Raw genomic sequence first — 15,054 nt, forward strand, 5'->3', positions numbered from 1 at the left:
ACAGCTATTAGGTCTCCTCTTAGTCTTTTTTGCAGTTAAACATTCCCAGATCCTTTAACTGTTCCTCGTAGGACATACTTTGCAGTCCGCTCACCATCCTGGTCGCTCTTCTCTGAACTTGCTCCAGTTTTTCAATGTCTTTTTTTTAGAATGTGGAGCCCAGAACTGGACCCCGTATTCCAGATGAGGCCTGACCAAGGAGGAGTAGAGGTGGATAATGACTTCTCGTGATATAGACTCTATGCTTCTCTTTATACATCCTAGAACTGTGTTTGCCTTTTTTGCTGCTGCATCACACTGCTAACTCATAAGCAGTCTGATCTTCAATTGTGCTCAAAAGTTTACATACGCCGGCAGAATTTATTATTTCTTGGCCTTTTTTCAGAGAATATGAATCATAACACCAAAACTTTTTCTCCACTCATCGTTAGTGGTTGGGTGAAGCCATTTATTGTCAAACTACTGTGTTGAAATCATGACAACCCAAAACATCCAAATGATACCATGTATTGCCCCCTCTAACATCAATGACAGCTTGAAGTCTTTTGTGGTCGTTGTGGATGAGGTTCTTTATTTTCTCAGATGTAAAGCTGCCCACTCTTCTTGGAAAAAGTCTCCAAGTCCTGTAAATTCCTGGGCTGTCTAGCATGAACTGCGCACTTGAAATCTCCCCAGTGTGGCTCAATGATATTAAGATCAGGAGACTGAGATGGCCACTCCAGAACCTTCACTTTGTTCTGCTTTAGCCAATAACAGGTCGACTTGGCCTTGTGTTTTGGATTGTTGTCATGTTGGAACGTCCAAGTACGTCCCATGTGCAGCTTCCGGGCTGATGAGTGCAAATTTGCCTCCATTATTTGCTGATAATGTGCTGCATTCATCTTTCCTTCAACTTTGACTAAGTTTCCTGTGCCTTTGTAGCTCACACATTCCCAAAACATCAGCCATCCACCTCCGTGCTTTACAGTAGGAATGATGTTCCTTTCATCATAGGCCTTGTTGACCTCTCTCCAAATGTAACATTTATGGTTGTGGCCAAAAAGTTCAATTTTGGTTTCATCACTCCAAATTACCTTGTTCCAGAAGTTTTGAGGCTTGTCTCTGTGCTGTTTTGCATATTGTAGGCGAGATACTTTGTGGCATTTGCGCAGTAATGGCTTTCTTCTGGCGACTCGACCATGCAGCCCATTTTTCTTCAAGCGCCTCCTTATTGTGCATCTTGAAACAGCCACACTGCTATTTCTCAGAGTTCAGTATTTCAGCTGATGATATTTGGGGTTTTTTCTTTGCATCCTGAACAATTTTCCTGGGGGGTGGACAACATTTTTGTTGGTCTACCTGACCGTGGATTTGTTTATACAGAGCCCCTGATTTCCCATTTGTTAATCACAGTGTGAACGCTGCTGACTGGCATTATCAATTCCTTGAATATCTTTTTGTATCCCTTTCCTGTTTTATACAGTTCAACTACCTTTTCCCATAGATCCGTTTAAAATTCTTTTGCTTTCCCCATGACTCACAATCTAGAAATGTCAGTGGCTGGATGAAAGATGCCAGAGTCTGTCTGGATCCAAGGAACTCACTCAGCTTTTATGCACACACACTGATTACAAGCAAACAGGTCTCCGGTGAGGATGTTACCTTTAGTAGCCATTCACACCAATTTGTGTCAACTTCTGTGCATGTTATCAGGCCAAAATCACCATGGTATGTGAACTTTGGATGAGGGTCATTTGGATATTTTGAGTTGTCATTATGATTTAACCCCTTAAGGACCAGAGGTACTGTATATATTCGAGTATAAGCCGACCAGAGTATAAGCCGACCCCCCTAATTTTGCCACAAAAAACTGGGAAAACTAAATGACTCGAGTATAAGCCTAGGGTGGAAAATGCAGCAGCTACCGGTAAATTTCAAAAATAAAAGTAGGTACCAATAAAAGTTAAATTAATTGAGACATCAGTAGGTTAAGTGTTTTTGAATATCCATTGTGGAGAAACGGGGTCACTGGGTGCTCTCGTCCGCTGGCCCGGCTGTCTTTAGCAAGACTGCATGGACCACGGCTCATACCACTGAACGCCCCGTGGGCAATACACTACACAGACAACACAGGGTTAAGGTAAAACAGTGTGGCAATACTTTATTGAACCACAACACACAATAGCAAACAGAACAATCTCACTATGGCTGGAATTGTTTGGTTACATGGGCGCATATAAAATATCACTGCGTCTCCATGCATTTCCAGTATGACACGATGTCAGGGCTCCCAGGGTCGCTACTCCATCTGTGGATGAACGCACAGAGAAGGGGTAATGACAAGCATAGGGAGATGACCAAGAACTGTCCATAGAGTCCATACAAGGTCCAAAGCCAGATGACATGATGTCAGAGCTCCCAGGGTCACTACTCCATCTGTGGATGAATGCACAGAGAAGGGGTAACGACAAGCATAGGGAGATGACCAAGAACTGTCCATAGAGTCCATACAAGGTCCAAAGCCAGTTGACAAGAGAGTCACCACCTGTCTTATCTGACCATCTCCATGGAACCAGGCGACCAGCGGAATCCAACCCTGGCTTTCTCCAAACATATCCATGGTTCAGAGATGGTCACTGGATCAGATCTGTGTCCTTCTAACCGCAGTCGAAAACCCCTAGGTTGTATCCTATAGAATCCTAGATCTGTGTCCCTCGTGATGGTGCCATGATGAATTGGCTGCAGTCCTTTCTCTTGTCTGTAGTGTGGTTTGCAGAATGTCTGGCTGGTAGCTCTGTATTACTTCAGTCTCCCAGGATCTGATCTCTGAGTCTTTTTATACCCAAGGCATGTAAGCTATTTTTAGAATTACCCAGGGTCTTTCATTCCAACATTAAGATAAGGTAAACAATGGTGATGGGATTCAGTAGAACTATTAGCATATAAGCACACATCAATACACAAAGCTTAACACACTCAATGTACAGTCACTATTAAATACTTACACAGTATGTTAGATAGTATATGAGTTGGCAGGTCTGTCTTCTTGACCCACCAGACATAAACACTTAAATTCACAAGCCAATATACAGATAAAAAGCCATTTCTTTTGTTTTTTGCAAAAACATGGTTGTCTGGGAAATTAAGATACAATCTGGTTTCTTCACATTCCTCCCCCATCTTAATTAACCAGACATGATAGGCCTCCGATCATCCAGTTTCCTTAGAGCATATTCCATATGCTCCTTACGAAAATAAACTCCATATGTGCATGCCTTTTCAATGGTCTGCTGGGTCTGTCTGTATACCTCCCTTGTTGTGGAGCCCTGGATGGTGTGTGAGAACACCAGTCCCCTGTAGCTCCCCCGGTTCCGCTGGGCTGAGTAGTATCCCACTGCTGCCACCAATTGTGGAGAAACGGGGTCAGTGGGTGCTCTCGTCCGCTGGCCCGGCTGTCTTTAGCAAGACTGCATGGACCACGGCTCATACCACTGAACGCCCGCTCTATTTCCCTGTGGGCAATACACTACACAGAAAACACAGGGTTAAGGTAAAACAGTGTGGCAATACTTTATTGAACCACAACACACAGTAGCAAACAGAACAATCCCACCATGGCTGGAATTGTTTGGTTACATGGGCGCATATAAAAGATCACTGCGTCTCCACGTATTTCCAGTATGACATGATGTCAGAGCTCCCAGGGTCACTATTACAGACTTACACAGTATGTTAGATAGTATATCAGTGGGCAAGTCTGTCTTCTTGACCCACCAGACATGTTTGAAGCGCCCCCAGACGCAGAGCCGCGGGGTACTCGGTACCGGGCCTCTCACTGTCACTGTCCTGGGGTTGTCACGGTGGCTAGACCCGGTCCGTGACCCTGCTAAGGGGCGTCCAATGAAAGGTGTGATGATGGTGCATGGTGCAAGGTGCGATGAATAACGAGGACACAGGGTTGCAGTCTCTTTACCTCTATACTGAAGGCTTCAGGATCCTCAATCCAGAGCACTGCTAACAGGGGTGGCTGAGACTGGCCGGTCCGAAGGCACATCCAGAGTTCCCTTTGCAGGTGGAAATCAGTGCCTACCTCTAGCTCCTGTGTGTTGTAGTACCTCCCTGCTGAGCACCACGGGATAGTCCTCACAACTGTTGTATATGTCTCTGTCCTTTATCTCTCCGTCCCCCAGATAATATGGAAGGGACGCACCCGTATGACGGGGTAGGCCTGGAGCTATTTTATAGGGACCCTAGGGAAGCCCCTCTCCCACCATTGCCTCCGTTGTCTTCATTAGGTGATTTGGGTGAGGCAGCCAACCTATAATTAACTGCCCGGCCGTAGTTTAAAGTAATGCGTGAAGTCTCTTACTTTCTCGGCGTTCCGGCCGCCGGCTACGCGCCTCAGAAGGATGTTGCTGATCTTGGGGAACGACTCCTTCTGGTTCTATTCTCTGTGCTGTGATCCCGTTCCTCACTTCTCCACAATATGCTTCGCTTCGTGTCCTTCCTTAGGAGTCTGCCGTTATAAGGCACAGGCACGGCTCCGTAACGATCTGTCCTTTCCTAGGCTTCTGTCAGGATCCCACCCCTGACAGGTCCTCTCTCAAGCTCTTCCCAGCTACTTTCTGACTAACTTCCTATCCAACCCCCCAGTTTTACCAGAGTGTGGGGAGTGGCCTACTGGATAGAACCACTCCCTCTGGTGGCCGGAGTGTGAAGTGTAATGTGTGTCTGTGATACCTTGTCAGGTGAAGTCCTTTAGTGCCATCAGACATACCATCACTCCCCTTAGCGGTGGAGCAACAGTACTGCAATGACCAGGACTCTGGGGTGCTGCACTCCCCCCGGTTAAATCCAGTACTCCTGGACTGGGAAAAGAAAAACATACAAAAATTTTTAAAATGCAATAAATAAGTAAACTTAACAGTGCTTCCCTTAATGGGAGGTGAGAACACTTGAACATTGCGAAAGTTCGGTCATGCACAGTTTATGACTCTCAGTTCAGTGGTTGTAACTTTGAAATAGCAGGGACCCCGGGTAAACAAAGGGGTCCCTTCTGAAAGTTTTGGAGCAATTCACTGTCCATTACTCCATTGTCCATTTTATTTTTAAACCTGTAACAAAGATATTTACACAAACATTTTTCAACCAAATAGCAGCCTTCGTTAATATCTCCAAGCTTTGTAGCGAAGCGGAGTTTGATTCTTGGTGCTACGTGTAGACCTCCGCAGTGCAGGGGTTGCTATTGGCCTAACAGGGCCCGCTATGCTTGCTACCGCTGGTGTAGTGCACTGCCTTCTAGCTACGCTTCTAGTGAGTCTGGGTAGCACTGGCATGCTGGAGCTCTCAGAGCTGCTGCTACCAACAGTTGGTACAGCAGATTCGCCGACAGCAGAGGGAGGACTTGCTGGTTCAACGGTTGGCATGGCATCTTCTGGCGGGGTCTGCTGTGATTGCGGGCCCGGATGATCTGGCACCACATTTAGTTCTGGCGGGTTCGGTTGACGAAACGTTAGGACAGGTACCACGATGGCCTGATTTATTTGAGTCCAAGACTGGGGAAAATCACCAAGAACAGTGTGTATCATCTTCTCCTCTTCTACAGGTGGAGAGGTTCCTGGATCTGTTTCCCTCTCTCTCAACTTATCAGGGCATACTTTAAGGTGGTCTCGGGATATTGCCGTTGAGGTTTCCCCTCCATCTTTGCTGATGAGACAGACCTTTGTGTTGTCGAAATCGGATGGCAGGATGGTATACGGTTCCGCTTCCCATTGGTCATCAAGTTTGTGTAGCCTCCTCTTCCGTTTGAGTACTTGCTCACCGGGTGACAAGGGAATTGCAGGAGCATGCTGGTTGTAGTCTCTTTCTTGTTTCTGTCTGGCCTGGGTGAGACTTCTTTCCACGCATTCCTGTACTTTGCGGTACCTTCGCTGCCTCTCTGTATCCCAATCTGCATCCGGCGAGGTATCTTCGGGGGTTAGGACCCCCATGTCCAGATCAACGCGTAACTTGCTGGATCTTCCTCGCATCAGGTACGCCAGAGTGCAGTTGGCGGAATTCAATGGGATGTGGTTGTACATGTCAACCAGGTCAGGCAACTTTGTTGACCACAAGTTCCGTTCCTCTACAGGCAAGGTCTTCAGTAAGTCGATCACCACTTGGTTCATCTTTTCACACATCCCGTTGGTCTGGGGATGGTATGGTGTGGTTCTGATCTTCTTACACCCGTACAGATTGCAGAACTCCTGGAACACCTCTGCCTCGAATGCTGGTCCCTGATCGGTCAGTACCTTTTCCGGGTACCCATGCTACTGCTGGAAGGTTTTGGCGGCCGTCCTGGCCGTTAGATCTTTGACAGGTACAACCACCAGGAATCTGGAGTAGTGATCCACGATGGTAAGAGCGTAGATATAGCCTGACCGGCTAGGTGTCAGCTTCACATGATCCAGCGCGACCAGTTCGAGCGGCCGTTTGGTGATGATGGGCTGCAAGGGAGCCCGTTGGCTGTCACGATCCTTCCTGCGTAGGCTACATGGACCACACTCCCGACACCACTTCTCGATGGCTCTCTTCATGCCAATCCAATAGAACCTCCCTCGGAGTAGCCTCTCCAGCTTCCTCCATCCGAAGTGTCCGTCCCCATCGTGGTATGCTCCCAGAACCATTGGCGCATCTCGCCTTGGCACCACTATCTGCCATACCAATTCATGAGTGCGGGGGTCGATGCTTCTCCGGCACAGCTTACCATCGTGGATAAAAAGTTTGCTTCTCCCCTTCCACAGCTGTTGTGTTTCCTGTGGATCATCCGGACCGGGATGCAAACCTGCCTGCGTCAGGAGCTCTTTCACCCGATGGACCGCGAGGTCACCATCCTGGGTTTCTGCCCATCCATGGTGGGGCAGGGGATTCAGCGTGGCATCCTGGTTGTTCTTGTGCCTGTTCTTCACATGATGGGAGCACTGAGCGGCTTCGGGGCGATGGAAAGCGGGTAGCTCTACCTCATCAAGTGCCTCCGGATCCTCCCCCGTTTCTGGCAAATTAGGCATTCGGGACAAGGCATCGGCGTTCGCATTCTTGCGTCCTGCCCGGTACTTGATGGTAAGGTCGTAGTTGGACAGCCGGGCCATCCATCGCTGTTCCAGGGCCCCGAGTTTGGCTGTATCCAAGTGCGTCAGTGGATTATTATCCGTAAAGACGGTGAATTTTGCTGAGGCCAGGTAGTGTTTGAACCTCTCCGTCACCGCCCAAACGATGGCGAGGAATTCCAGCTTAAGGAACTGTAGTTGTCAGGGTTCCGTGGGGCGAAGTTTCCTGCTGGCATAAGCGATTACCCTCTCCTTGCCTTTCTGGACCTGGAACAGCACGGCTCCCAATCCTACATTGCTGGCATCCGTATACAGCACAAACGGTTGGTCATATTCAGGGTAGGCCAGTATCTCTTCTCCCGTCAGTGCCGACTTCAAACAAGTGAATGATCCTTCCAGTCCCTCGTTCCAGTCAAATGGGGTATTCTTCCCCTTGGTCTTCTTGGATTGGCCCACCAACAGGTCTTGCAATGGCGCGGCCTTCTTGGTGAAGTCCTTGATAAACCTCCGGTAATAGCCTACCAACCCGAGGAACTGCCGGACTTCATGGACGTTGCTGGGCTTCGGCCAGTCCTTGATCACCGTAACCTTGTCGGGGTCTGGGGCCACTCCTTCTGCACTCACCACATGGCCCAGGTACTGCACTTTGGGTTTTAGCAGATGGCATTTGGACGGTTTCACCTTTAAGCTAAAGTTGGACAGGGCTTCAAACACCTCGGCCAGGTGCTTCAGGTGGTCTTCATAGGTCTTAGAGAAGACAATGACATTGTCCAGATACAGCAGCACGGTTTCAAAGTTCTTGTGCCCCAGACAGCACTCCATCATCCTCTGGAACGTTCCCAGAGCATTGCACAATCCGAAGGGCATGTAGTTGAATTCGCAGAGTCCCATCGGCGTCGTGAAGGCCGTCTTCTCCTTGTCCGCCTCTGCCACGGGAACCTGCCAGTACCCACTGGTGAGATCCAAGGTAGAGAAGTAGTTAGCAGATTTTAAAGCAGCCAGGGACTCCTCTATCCTGGGCAGTGGGTATGCATCCTTATGTGTAATGCGATTTAGCTGCCTATAATCAACACACATCCTCATTGTGCCATCTGTCTTCTTAACGAGAACTAATGGAGCTGCCCAGGGGCTACAACTGTCTCTCACTACCCCAGCCTCCTTCATCTCTCGCAACATGTCTTTGGCACACTGATAATGAGCTGGGGGTACAGGGCTGTATCTCTCTTTTATGGGTCGGTGATCCCCTGTGGGGATATGATGTTGAATCCCTTTTACCTGCCCAAAGTCTAGGGGGTGCTTGCTAAATACCCGCTCGTACTCATAAACCACCCTGTAGGCCCCCTGTTTCTGGTGAGATGGGGTAGAGTCAGTGCCCACGTGCAACTCCCGACACCAATCTTTCAGTTGCCCTGCAGAACCGTTGTTCTCCGCCGGATTGGACGGGACCAAGGGTCCGGGTGCCTGTATCACACTATTACTAACAGTAAACAGCTTAGCAAGCGTGACGTATTTGGTTAGATGGACCTCCTCCTCCCCACAATTAAGAATGCGTACTGGCACCCTCCCCTTGCGGACATCAACCACCCCTCTGGCTGTCAGGAGGGTAGGCCTATTATCTGAATATACGGGTTCTACCAAGGCCTGATAGTCTTTACCCCTGAGGCCGATGGCTGCCCGAGACCATATTAGCATTTCGCTCCTGGGGGGTATCGCAATGGGGTTTGAATCACTCACTGTGACACGACCAATTTCACCACCAGTCAGCTCCACCTGCTGTCTCTGCATCAGAGCCCTGATTTCTCTTTGCAGGGCGCGTTGTTCACTGTAGCCAGCTGTTTCTGCTACCTGCTGCAACAAGACAATAACTTCTGCAAGACAATTTTCTATGACATTAGTACCAATGGTCATCATGGGATTACATTCACGGCGGTCAATATCAACAATTACAATCCCTTGGGCCTTCAATTCTACCCGCCCCATTTTGATGATGACCTCCTTATACCCCACTTGTGGCAAGGGCTGACCATTACTGGCTATTATGGTGAAATCATCATCGGGGCCACGGGTAATATCGGTGTCCTCCCAATAGTGCTTATAAAGTACGTATGGCATAGTCGTCACCTGAGAACCGGTGTCCAGCAAAGCATTCATGGGGATACCGTCGATCACGATGGGAAGAACTGATCGCCCTCCAATTTATTTGGCTCTCCAGTTCTGCGGGCCTGATCGTCCTACTCCTGGGGGTTGGCCCTTTGCCCCAGGGGTTGCTCGTTTAAATGACAGTACCTTGCAAGGTGGCCCACCTGGTGGCAGCGGCGACAGATAGGTCGTCCGTCCCGATGGAAGCGATCGTCGTCCCTGCCTCTGGTCGGTGGAACCCTCCTCTGTCGCATCCAGGGTACATCCTCCGGTCTGGAAGCCAGCTGGATCTTCTCCTTGGGGGCCTCCTGTAGGGACTGTACGGTCCGGGCTAGGGCAGCAATGCTCTTGTTCAGCTCTTGCATCTGGAGGCGTAGTCCTGCAGGGGAATCGTCCTCCAGGGTCTGGGCATCGGCCTCGGCAGCAATCGGGACATCTGGCGCCACCTCCTGGTGGTACGTGAGAGCTTGACGTCGGGGAAGTACAGCACGGCTGGGCTCTCGCTCCTGTAGCACCTGGATGGCTTTGTCTTTGAATTGCGCGAAGGTCAGGTCTGGATTCTGCATGGCCAGGAAGTCCAGTTGGGCCCTTTGGTGACTGCACAGGAGCCCCTCGATGAACCGCTCTTTCAGGAGTTTATCCTCATCCTGCATGCTGTTTGGATCATTCTGTTTGATGGCCCGCAGTGCCTCTTGGAGATTAAGGGCATAGTCCCGTAAGCTATCCTGCGGTCTTTGCTTACACCCATAGAACATCAGTTTAATTTCTGTAGCAGTGCGGGTGTCAAAGGTGATTTTAAGCTTTGCAAAGATCTGCTGCGCAGTTTTCTTATCTGCGGCAGGCCAGGACTTCACTTCTCTCAAAGCCACCCCAAAGAGTTGGCCTGTTATCATATGAACTTTCTGAGGCTCTGTCAGGGGATAAAACTCAAGCAGGCTGCAGATCCCCTCTTTAAAGTCAGTTAATGTATGTGACTCTCCAGAGTATCGCGGGAGCCAGGCTGCTCCGGGCAGGTACGGCATGGAGAAGGGCATTATGGCTGTTGTAGCCGCGGCAGTATCCGACTGGCTGATGGGGGCGGCAAGCTCTGCGGCGACCGGCGGTGGTACAAGGCCCGCGGCTGCGTCCACCGCGGGGCCCGGAGGTGCTTCTGAGTCTGAGGCTGCGACCGCCGCCTCTGCCCTCCCGACTCAGACATGGCCGTTCCTTCCCCCTGCTAACCTGCTGAGAGTCAGGGTTCCTCTTCCGGAATCGGCACTTCACTGCGTTTTCTTGTTCCGTGCTCTTTTTGGCAGGCCCCGCCCACAAAGCTATGGCTCCTCCCGTCGTGCGCGGCGATGGCGGATTTTGGCGGGAATCGGCAATGCACAGTCTTTGCAATAAATCACAGTTCAAGCACAATTCAGACATTATGCGCCTCAATAGGATGTTGCCTCGTCTTACAGCACGACTCCTACTGGTATTCTCCTTGTCGCGTTGATTTCGTTTCTCACTCAGCACAATAAATCTCGCTTCTTATCCTTTCTTGGGGTACCGCCGCTATATCGTGCAGGCGCGGTCCCGTAATGTTCTCTCTGGTTGCTAGGCCTCTGTCAGGATCCCACCCCTGACAGGGACCCCTCCGAATCTTCCCCTGCAACACCCTCTGCCACAAGGTGTTGCCTGGTTCCAACCCAGTCAGCTTTCTCATCTAACTTCCTATCTAACCCCCAGTTTTACCAGACTGTGATGAGTGGCCTAATGAATAGTGCCCTTAGCTCCCCCTGGAGGCCAGACTGTGAAATGTATTGGTGTCTGTGATACCTGGTCAGATGAACTCCTTCAGTGCCATCATACGTACCATAGCCCCCCTTAGCGGCGGAGCCACAGTACTGCAACGACCAGGACTCTGGGGCGCTGCACTCCCCCCCGGTTAAATCCAGTACTCCTGGACTGGGAAGAAAACAACAATACATGTTAGCAAAAAGACATACAATTTTGAAAATGAAAGTACAAGTAAACTTTTTAACAGAGCTTCCCTTTATGGGAGGTGAGGACACTTGAACGTTACAAACATGGTTAAATACTTTAAATAACAGACTATAAATAACTTCTTTTACCCAACCGGGTATTCTACTCAGTGCAAAACTTTTGAACAATAATTTAACTTTGCCTTTAAGGACATACTCGCTGAATCCACTAAAGACCTTCTTATAATCACATTATAAGGCTAATCAACTTTTATGCATTCTCCTTCTTTACGTCTGCAGGACCGCCTGTCCTAACTGCTCCAGGCCTACTGCCTCTCCTTTCTGTACAGGACCGCCCCTTTCCGCCCGGGCCTACTGTCCTTCCACTACTATACACAGTATAGAACATATCATTTTTCTTTCAGTTCAAGATCACTGAGCCATCTCTGTATGGCTCCTAGGAGGACTCACTAACTAACCCCGTACGGGTTCACTTCCTGTCCTCATTCTTCTATCAACATTATTAAACATTTCTGACAATTAACTAGCTTGTTACATTTAACTTTTACATATCAGCATTACTACTTCTTCTTTTAGAGCATCATCATTCTCTAAGTACTATCAATGAACATCCCCTTTAAGAGGGGACCAAGTCTCTATGAGGTAGTGCAACTTCTCAAGCTGCAAGTCTGTTTGCAATAAGGACTCCAGTGATGTTTTCAAAAACAGTATCTTCGCAAAGTGTCCTTTCTGCATGTAAAACCAGTAGAGAGCACCTTTAAGAAGGTGCAAACTATTTACAATATCAGTTTTTGAATCATTCACCGTCCATGATTCGGCAGTCCTTTGATAACTGTGCAAAAAGTAGAAAACAAACAACAGGCAATAGGGATCCCGGGTCAACAAAGGGATCCCTTTAAGAATAACCCTAGATAGGTTTAAAGCAGCAAAACATCAGGAAGACAAACAGTTAACTATTTACATGTTCAGGTTTCCGAGGTTTAGTTGGACGGCTTCCAGGGCTGCACCTGGCACTTAACCCCTCTTGGCCTGGGAAAAGTGAGGTCCAGGGTCACACCCAGTGCTGGACAAACGCCGTTAATCCGTCTTTCCAGTACGGTTAAATCATGCGCAGCGATGGAGGTCTGCGCAGCTTGAGTATGGGCATTTGCTGCAGCAGAGGTAGCAGCTGCTGCAAGATCAGTCACTGGAACGGAGTCAGCAGCTGTGGCACTAGCAGTCACTGGAGTGGTGTCGGTCGTCAGGGCAGGGTCGTCCTTCATACCTGCTTCAGATGTGGTTCCTCCGGTGCCGATCTGCTCTGCCTCCGCTGGGGTCTGGAACGCTGGCTGCGGGGCCTTGTGCTGCGACGTTGTCATCTCTGCTCGCAGCATCTCACTTTCCGGCAGGGCCTGGCTTTCTGGCTTTGGAGCGCTGTAACTTCCTTCTTGCTCCGGACCAGACGAGGCTGCCGACAGACGTCTGGCGAGGCTCCCGATGATGGTCTTCTTCCACCCGGCCTCAGTGCTCAGCTGCGTCTGCAGGAGTTGGTAGATCAGCTCGTCCGCTCCGGTCTGCAGGAGGTCAGCGTCAACTGTGGAGGTCTGGCTGCGGTGCCTCTCCGGGTAGCTGGGGGAGTCCTCGGCTCTGACCCCACGCTCCGGCTCCGGGCGGCTGGCCATGGCGTCCTCCATGTGGCTCGCTCCTTCTTCCTGGTCCTTTTCCCGCTCTCTCCTTCGTGAGCGGTTTCGCTTTCTTTGTCTCCGCCCTCCATTGAGAATCAGGAGGCGGATCTCGGCTGCTGACGGACACGTCCTCACGGTGCAGAAATATTTAGACTGGGCGGCCATTGTCTTTCGCGCTCTTCAGCTTGTTTACGCCCACTTCCACGCCCTTCTTCTCCTGCGCTCTCCTTAGCGCTGTAATGGCCGCGGTTTTAGCGGGAACTTTTGGCGGCAAGTGGCGATGCACAGTCTTTGCAATAAGTCACAGTCCAAGTATAATAAATCACAGTTCCAAGGCACACATGACCTGATTCTTCAGGCTTAAGTAGATCCTGTTCGTGACGCCAAGTTGTAGCGCCCCCACTGCCGCAGGGCCGAGGGGTACCCGGTACCGGGCCTCTTGCGTCTCTGCTCTGGGGTTGTCACGGTGGCTAGACCCAGTCCGTGATTCTGCTGAGGGGCGCACAATGAAAGGTGGTGGTATGGTGCTGATGTTATGGTGCGGTGTAGTGCCGGACGCGGTCAATAACGAGGACACCAGGTTGCAGTCTATTTACCTCTTTACTGAAGGCTTCTGAGTCCTCAATCCGGAATACGGTTAACCGGGCTGCGCAAGTCCGGCCGGTCCGATGGCACCTCCAGAGATCCCTTTGCAGGTGGAAATCTGTGCCTACCTTCCTGCGCTTGTGTGTTGTGGTCCTCCCCTGCTGTGCTTACGGGATAGCACCCACAACTGTTGAGTCTGTTTCTCGTGTTCCCTCACAACTCGATTCTGATGTTCTCCCTCTACGTCCCCCTGATCTTACGGTTAGGACGCACCCGTATGACGGGGAGGCTCGGAGCTCTTCCGGGACTCCAGCGTCGCCCCACTCCTGTTGTTACCCCCCTGTGTCTTCCTGGGTCTGGGTGAGACAGCCCGCCTGTAACTGACTGTCCTGCCGTAGGTTTGAAGTTTGGCTTGGAGCTCTATACTTCCTCGGCGTTCCGGCCACCGGTTATGCGCCTCAATAGGATGTTGCCTCGTCTTACAGCACGACTCCTACTGGTATTCTCCTTGTCGCGTTGATCTCGTTTCTCACTCAGCACAATAAATCTCGCTTCTTATCCTTTCTTGGGGTACCGCCGCTATATCGTGCAGGCGCGGTCCCGTTACGTTCTCTCTGGTTGCTAGGCCTCTGTCAGGATCCCACCCCTGACAGGGACCCCTCCGAATCTTCCCCTGCAACACCCTCTGCCACAAGGTGTTGCCTGGTTCCAACCCAGTCAGCTTTCTCATCTAACTTCCTATCTAACCCCCAGTTTTACCAGACTGTGAGGAGTGGCCTAATGAATAGTACCCTTAGCTCCCCCTGGAGGCCAGACTGTGAAATGTATTAGTGTCTGTGATACCTGGTCAGATGAACTCCTTCAGTGCCATCAGACGTACCATAGCCCCCCTTAGCGGCGGAGCCACAGTACTGCAACGACCAGGACTCTGGGGCGCTGCACACACATGACCTGACTCTTCAGGCTTAAGTAGATCCTGTTCGTGATGCCAAGTTTGAAGCGCCCCCAGACGCAGGGCCGCGGGGTACTCGGTACCGGGCCTCTCTGTCTCGGTCCTGGGGTTGTCACGGTGGCTAGACCCGGTCCGTGACCCTGCTAAGGGGCGTCCAATGAAAGGTGTGATGATGGTGCATGGTGCAAGGTGCGATGAATAACGAGGACACAGGGTTGCAGTCTCTTTACCTCTTTACTGAAGGCTTCAGCATCCACAATCCAGAGTACTGCTAACAGGGCTGGCTGAGACCGGCCGGTCCGAAGGCACCTCCTGAGTTCCCTTTGCAGGTGGAAATCAGTGCCTACCTACTAGCGCCTGGGTGTTGTAGTACTTCCCTGCTGAGCACCACGGGATAATCCTCACAACTGTCGTGTATGTTTCTGTCCTTTCTCTCTCCGTCCCCCAGATGATATGGAAGGGACGCACCCGTATGACGGGGTAGGCCTGGAGCTATTTTATAGGGACCCTAGAGACGCCCTTCTCCCACCATTGCCTCCGTTGTCTTCGTTAGGTGTAATGGTGAGGCAGCCAACCTATAATTAACTGCCCGGCCGTAGTTTAAAGTAATGTGTGGAGTCTCTTACTTTCTCGGCGTTCCGTCCGCCGGCTACGCGCCTCAGAAGGATGTTGCTGATCTT

At 50.5% G+C, this 15,054-nt stretch overlaps 1 protein-coding gene across 3 annotated transcripts in view; it reads left to right on the forward strand.

The window, feature by feature from the left end:
• The window catches only part of SLC22A7 (solute carrier family 22 member 7), a 123,958-nt gene that overhangs the window by 93,059 nt on the left and 15,845 nt on the right, over positions 1-15,054 (forward strand). The gene's annotated exons all lie outside the window — the stretch shown is intronic.

The sequence above is a fragment of the Ranitomeya variabilis genome, chromosome 2, assembly GCF_051348905.1.
Source record: "Ranitomeya variabilis isolate aRanVar5 chromosome 2, aRanVar5.hap1, whole genome shotgun sequence".
NCBI classification, from domain to species: domain Eukaryota; kingdom Metazoa; phylum Chordata; class Amphibia; order Anura; family Dendrobatidae; genus Ranitomeya; species Ranitomeya variabilis.